The sequence below is a fragment of the Polyodon spathula genome, chromosome 2 (assembly GCF_017654505.1).
Source record: "Polyodon spathula isolate WHYD16114869_AA chromosome 2, ASM1765450v1, whole genome shotgun sequence".
Lineage (NCBI taxonomy): Eukaryota > Metazoa > Chordata > Actinopteri > Acipenseriformes > Polyodontidae > Polyodon > Polyodon spathula.
In genome coordinates this window covers 108130483-108137630 of record NC_054535.1, presented here as the reverse complement: position 1 = coordinate 108137630, position 7148 = coordinate 108130483, and the positions used below count along the sequence as shown (strand labels likewise).

General features: G+C 42.8%; 1 protein-coding gene across 8 annotated transcripts in view; it reads left to right on the top strand.

Moving 5' to 3' along the window:
- The first annotated feature begins 1905 nt into the window (after positions 1-1905).
- LOC121307063 (ubiquitin-associated protein 2-like) overlaps positions 1906-7148 on the top strand; it is a 41888-nt gene continuing 36645 nt past the window's right edge. For all 8 annotated transcript variants that reach the window (XM_041239221.1, XM_041239213.1, XM_041239205.1 and 5 more), the window contains exon 1: positions 1906-2011. The gene's annotated coding sequence lies outside the window, so the exon portion shown is untranslated. The remainder of the gene's footprint in view (positions 2012-7148) is intronic.

The following is a 7148-nucleotide window of genomic DNA, read 5'->3' as shown; positions in this document are numbered from 1 at the left end:
TTCCACAGCTGAGCTGGGAGACACTGTGCATATGGTAACAATAGCCCGGGTGCTTCACAAAACTGGCCTTTATTTAGTTGAAAAAAACTCACATCAAATCTCGGTCAGAATTTGCCAGAAGGCATGTCGGAGACTCTGAGACCAATTGGAAGAAGATTCTATGGTCTGATGAGACCAAAATAGAGCTTTTTGGCCTCAACGTAAAGCGCTATGTTTGGTGCAAGCCTAGCACCGCACATCATCCTGAGAACACCATCCCTACCGTGAAGCATGGTGGTGGCAGCATCATGCTATGGGGATGCTTCTCTGCATCAGGGCCTGGAAATCTTGTGAAGATAGAGGGCAAAATGGATGCAGCAAAGTACAGAGAAATCCTGGAAGAAAACCTGCTGAAGTCTACAAGAGACCCTGGACTTGGGAGAAGATTCATCTATCAGCAGGAGAATGACCCCAAACATACAGCCAAAGCCACACTGGAGTGGCTTAAAAACAAAAAAGTCAATGTCCTGGAGTGGCCCAGTCAAAGCCCAGACCTCAATCCAATTGAGAATATGTGGAAAGAGTTGAAAATTGCTGTTCAACAGAGGTCCCCATTCAACTTGACAGAGCTTGAGCAATTTTGCAAAGAAGAATGGACAAAAATTGTAGTGTCCAGATGTGGAAAGCTGGTAGAGACTCATGGCTGTAACTGCTGCCAAAGGTGCCTCTACCAGATAGTGACTCAAAGGGGGGGTGAATACTTATGCAATCAATTATTTTCTGTTTTGTATTTGTAATTAATTTAGAACAATTTGAAGTTTTGATTTTTCACTTTGACATTATGGACTTTTTTTGTGTTGATCAGTGGCAAAAACTCCTAATGAAATCATTTTTGATTCCATATTGTAACACAATAAAATGTGGAAAAGTCCAAGGGGGTGAATACTTTTGAGAGCCACTGTATGATAACAATATAGGTAAAGAGAAAATGTAAATGCTCAATAAAATTACAAAGTAGCCTGTCTTCAAATGATGGGTTAACCTTGTACAGTGCCAGATGTGCACCTCTGGGACTATAACAAACGGCATGACATAGAATATATTTGATTTTGTTTTCTATACAACCACCCAGATCTTTTGAATAATTCTTAATGCGATGTTTGTGTTCAGTTGTGTTCGTGTCACAGTGCAATGCAATGAGGAAGTATGTTCAGTGCTGGCAGATTCTCAGGTGAGCTCAAAGCAAAATTAAAGCCAGGTGTGCAGATAGTCCAGCAAGACATGTGACACAAGCTCAATGTGGGAGTCACAGGACCCAGAACCACTCACAATGATTGCAAGGCTAAGGATCTTTGACTAGGAGTTCTTAAGCTGCTCTTCAGTTCAAGTTGCCTAACTTTGACATACTGTCTGCAGTATAAGCTAAACCCACCAATTCCAATGCCACCTACATTATTGTAAGTAGTAACAAGTGACAACTGTCAACTTTAAGTTTGTGAATTGGAGGTTTTGATTGAATTATGGTGGAAGTGGCTGGAGCGCGCCCGTCGGTGATGAGTCAGGGGCGCGCACGGCGTGTGAGAGTGTGTCTCGTCTCGGCGGAGGAGGAGTCAGGGGCGCGCACGGCGACTCTCTTGGCTGCGCGCACGGCGTGTGAGAGTGTGTCTCGTCTCGGCGGAGGAGGAGTCAGGGGCGCGCACGGCGACTCTCTTGGCTGCGCGCACGGCGTGTGAGAGTGTGTCTCGTCTCGGCGGAGGAGGAGTCAGGGGCGCGCACGGCGACTCTCTTGGCTGCGCGCACGGCGTGTGAGAGTGTGTCTCGTCTCGGCGGAGGAGGAGTCAGGGGCGCGCACGGCGACTCTCTTGGCTGCGCGCACGGCGTGTGAGAGTGTGTCTCGTCTCGGCGGAGGAGGAGTCAGGGGCGCGCACGGCGACTCTCTTGGCTGCGCGCACGCCGTGTGAGAGTGTGTCTCGTCTCGGCGGCGGAGGAGTCACGTGACGGTGTCTGCTGGCTTTGTGAAGCACGTTAGCAGGTAAACCAGACCTTGCGAAACGCAAACCAGCTGAAATATTCTATATAAATCGAGACAGAAATGTGGAAATGCACGGGTTTGAGTCGCTTAGCGGCTGTGTCTGGGGTGTAGAGACTCGGGCTTGTGGAGGTGGTGTGTTTATAATCTATACTGTAGCCGAGGCTGGCGCCCGTGTGTGGCCATTTTTCTTTTTATAATATATTGTACGGCTTGCCCCGTTTTAGCTGAAAATATCTACATTGTGTTTAAATATGCGACATAGTCGCTAATGCAAGAGGCGCCTGCAAATGTTATTGGTAGATAAATTAATAAAGTAAGTTTAGCCTAAAGCGTTGCTTTTGGGTATCAGTCAGTCACATATAGGTACATTGTTTTGTTTTCGCGTTTTGAAACGAGGGGGTTCTGAAGAATGCATGCATCGCATATATATATATATATATATATATATATATATATATATATATATATATATATAGTCAGAAATCAGTAGCCGAAAGCGCAGTGATTTGGAGGATGCTAAATATACATTTGCTATATTATGAAGTCGAACAGTGTTTTCGCTTGGGTCTCAAAACAGTGTGCAGTCTGTCTGGCCTATATTGGAGGGCTTGAGTTTTTGGTTGCGGATCATGCTTGCACAGGTTCTCTGTTATTTTGCTCTATTAGAACTTGTATAGTCAGTGACAGGTTTGTTTTTTGGTATGGGTGATTGGGACTTCTCGTACAGTACGACTACCGGCAGAGCGACTGTAAACAGTTTAACAATAAAAACATGCCAGGGGGCTGGTGTGGGCTCTCAGAGGCCATTTTCTCTTTCCAAATTCCAACAAAACCAAAATAAAAGCAGCGTGTCTCGCTGAGGAATGAACCGAAGCATTGCATGGAAACCGGTGGGAATCGCAGTGAGCACACTGGGGGAAAAGGTTAACATAAACCCAGGGTTTCAGTTGCAGGGAGGGGAACACTACCCAGAACGGACATGCTTGGGTTGGGGGCATTTTCTTTCCTCTTCACATAAACCAGGCAGTATCGTCACTACACACCGGCAGCTAACTCTTAAGATGGGAGTGTCAGTGCTAACACAGAAAGTGTTTTGTGTGTTCTTGCAAGTATGAGAACAATGTGATTTCATTAGAATGGTGTTTGAAGGGGTGTACCGTGAATATATTTTGGGGGGTGGTTTAAGTAAATAGCCCTGAAACGGGGTTGGTTCTGTTTGTTTCAGGCCGCGATGCCATTGTTTTTGTAACACAGCAGCATGATGCTGTGTTGCAGTGCTTTGTTATGCTGTTGATATGATAAGCAAGTACTGTACACTGATGAAGAATGTACACACAAGGCAGGTTGCTGGGTTAAACAAAGAGTCTGCTTAGGGATTTGGACCCCCCCCCCCCCCACACACATTTATTTGAACACAATATTTTAATGGAATAATTGCTAAATTGAAATTCCAGTACTGCAAACACGGAATAAGTGGCCAGATAACAAAAGAACATAAGAAAGTTTACAGATGAGAGGAGGCCATTCGGCCCATCTTGCTCGTTTGGTTGTTAGTAGCTTATTGATCCCAGAATCTCATCAAGCAGCTTCTTGAAGGATCCCAGGGTGTCAGCTTCAACAACATTACTGGGGAGTTGATTCCAGACCCTCACAATTCTCTGTGTAAAAAAGTGCCTCCTATTTTCTGTTCTGAATGCCCCTTTGTCTAATCTCCATTTGTGACCCCTAGTCCTTGTTTCTTTTTTCAGGCTGAAAAAGTCCCTTGGGTCGACACTGTCAATACCTTTCAGAATTTTGAACGCTTGAATTAGGTCGCCACGTAGTCTTCTTTGTTCAAGACTGAATAGATTCAATTCTTTTAGCCTGTCTGCATATGACATGCCTTTTAAGCCCGGAATAATTCTGGTCGCTCTTCTTTGCACTCTTTCTAGAGCAGCAATATCTTTTTTATAGCGAGGTGACCAGAACTGCACACAATATTCAAGATGAGGTCTTACTAGTGTATTGTACAGTTTTAACATTACTTCCCTTGATTTAAATTCAACACTTTTCACAATGTATCCGAGCATCTTGTTAGCCTTTTTTATAGCTTCCCCACATTGCCTAGATGAAGACATTTCTGAGTCAACAAAAACTCCTAGGTCTTTTTCATAGATTCGTTCTCCAATTTCAGTATCTCCCATATGATATTTATAATGTACATTTTTATTTCCTGCGTGCAGTACCTTACACTTTTCTCTATTAAATGTCATTTGCCATGTGTCTGCCCAGTTCTGAATCTCGTCTAGATCATTTTGAATGACCTTTGCTGCTACAACAGTGTTTGCCACTCCTCCTACTTTTGTGTCGTCTGCAAATTTAACAAGTTTGCTTACTATACCAGAATCTAAATCATTAATGTAGATTAGGAATAGCAGAGGACCTAATACTGATCCCTGTGGTACACCACTGGTTACCACACTCCATTCTGAGGTTTTTCCTCTAATCAGTACTTTCTGTTTTCTACATGTTAACCACTCCCTAATCCATTTACATGTGTTTCCTTGAATCCCAACTGCGTTCAGTTTGAGAATTAATCTTTTGTGCGGGACTTTGTCAAAAGCTTTCTGGAAATCTAAATAAACCATGTCATATGCTTTGCAATTATCCATTATCAATGTTGCATCCTCAAAAAAATCAAGCAAGTTAGGACCCAGGACCCTGTTACTATAAAGGTAATTTTCCATTTTGGATCTTATTATAGTTTCCATAAGTTTGCATATAATAGAAGTCAGGCTTACTGGTCTGCAGTTACCTGGTTCAGTTTTGTTTCCCTTTTTGTGGATCGGTATTATGTTTGCAATTTTCCAGTCTGTCGGTACCACCCCTGTGTCAAGAGACTGCTGCATGATCTTGGTTAGCAGTTTGTAAATTACTTCTTTCATTTCTTTGAGTAACGAAGTGTATCGTGTGGGTGAGAGTCATGTAAATGTGTTGGTGTGACGCAGTTAAGCTTCGATGCTGCTTTGTTTGTGTAAGACGTGCAGTAATGCTGTTTATTGTGCTTCGTGTACAGTATAGGTGTACAGTGGCAGTACTTTCCACTCCTGGGCTTTGTTCCAACCCTGTTCTAACTTGTTTAATTGAACCAAAGACCCTGAAGTAGTTCATTGTTTAATTTTACCTTTTTTAATCCTGTGGAATGGCCCCCCAGGACAACGACTGAGCACATCTTTAACTACTGTATCGGTTGATTTTAGTTTGTAAAAGTTGTTTAAAAAATAAATTTAAAAAATAATTCGGAGGCCTAAATATTGCCCAGAAAGATCACTTTGCATTTTTGCAGTTTGCATCTTGTCTGAAGACCCCACGAAAGGAGGGCAGCATATTAAACAGGCTCACAAACTGGTATTCTTCAGATAACCTTTATAACAGAATATGCTTTGTGTCGGCCTGCATGCAGTGTACATTTATCTACACTAGTGTGTCACAAGGTGATGCTGATATCCCTTTCCAGATATTTGTCTCACTCGATGGGGTGTGTTTTGATAAGAGTACTATTTCACACTAAGGCTTGATTTATTTTTCTTGTTTCCAAAACTATGTATCTTGTACAGCAGTCTGTTAATCTCCTGCGCAGGTCCGATATTTACAACCCGCTTCTGACACGGACCCACAACTACAGGACCCCAACCCGCAGCCCACTGCAACTCTGACTTCTTACCCGTGACCCGATCCGACCCACTTTAGTAAGACTTGCAACCCGACCTGAACCTGCAAGTGTTTGTCCTGTACCTTTTGCGTGTGGTTCAAACGATTGTCCATCACGTGATAAACCCTGCACTATCTTTTGTTTCGCCTCGTCCACAGACGTTTATTGTCACCAAGCAGACATGATGAAAGGATCTTCAGCCATATCAAACATGCGGCAATACAAACAGAGATCACTGCTTAGTCAGCTGACTCCTCCCTAATCGTGCGTTAGTGCAGGAAATACCGGTACAGTTGCTTTCTACACGTTCATTAGGAAAGCAGTACAGCCGAGTAGGCTGAAAGGACAGAAAATGTTTTTGGTGATTCAAATTCAGACCCGAGCCAGACCTGAAAATGAAATTTTCTGACCTGTACCCAAACTGCGAAAAAGTTCACATTCAGACCCGAACCCGATCCTCTTTGTGGGCTACCCGCGGGTACCCGACCCGATGCCTTTTATAGCACCAGGATTCTGCAACATGGTGGAATGCTCTGGAATTCTCCCCCATTGTAAGCTGGAGCACAGAGATCATTCATAGATTCAAACCCAGACCAAAGTGATCTGGAATATGTGCTTATGCATAGGGTATTAAGTACTGTATGTTAATTTCAGGTTATCATTGGCGTGCATGCTTGACAAACACAATGTTCTAATTAACCAAAAATACGTGCCTAAAGAGTCATTAGTTTAGGCTTGCTGGCAAAGCATAATGTGAGCCTTCAGATTCCCCACCCCACCAAGACGTGATTATTTTAATATCATTGCTGTTAAGTAAAATCTTGTGCACAACAATTGAAGTGAGGGGAAATTAACTGTAATATACAGCTTTGTGCGTGATGTGGTAGGAATACCGGCATAGCGTTTAGTCTAGAGATGTGCGAACTGGTTCTATTTTAAACCGGATACAAATATCAAGGATCTGGTTCCAGTGAGTGCTATGTGTTTAATAAAACTGAGTATTAAAAACAAAACAATTAATTATCAAAGACTGTTATATTCTGTCAAATACATTTGATAACTATAATGGACATGTTCATACTTAGCTAGGCTGTAGATTTGCGTTTTGTTGTCCTTGTTTTGGTCTTTTGTCTAATTGTGGCTGTGATGAGTTCAGTTTGACTTGTTTTTTGCTCAGTGATTGCTGTTGTCTTTCTAATGGTTTCTTTGCTGATGTAGAACTGTAGCACAAGTGCTTGTTTATATGTATATAAGATGCCACCCCCTCCCCCATGCTCACACATTGATATACGGACAGGTTTCTCTAAGTGATTGTAGCACACTTTGATTTTTTTTGGACACTCATTTTAAAATGTAGGTCTAGTTTGACTCGCATGAAAGTACCACCAGTTCAGATCTGTAGGTCATACTAAACCCGCCTCGGGTGCCTGTGTCTACCAATCAGTG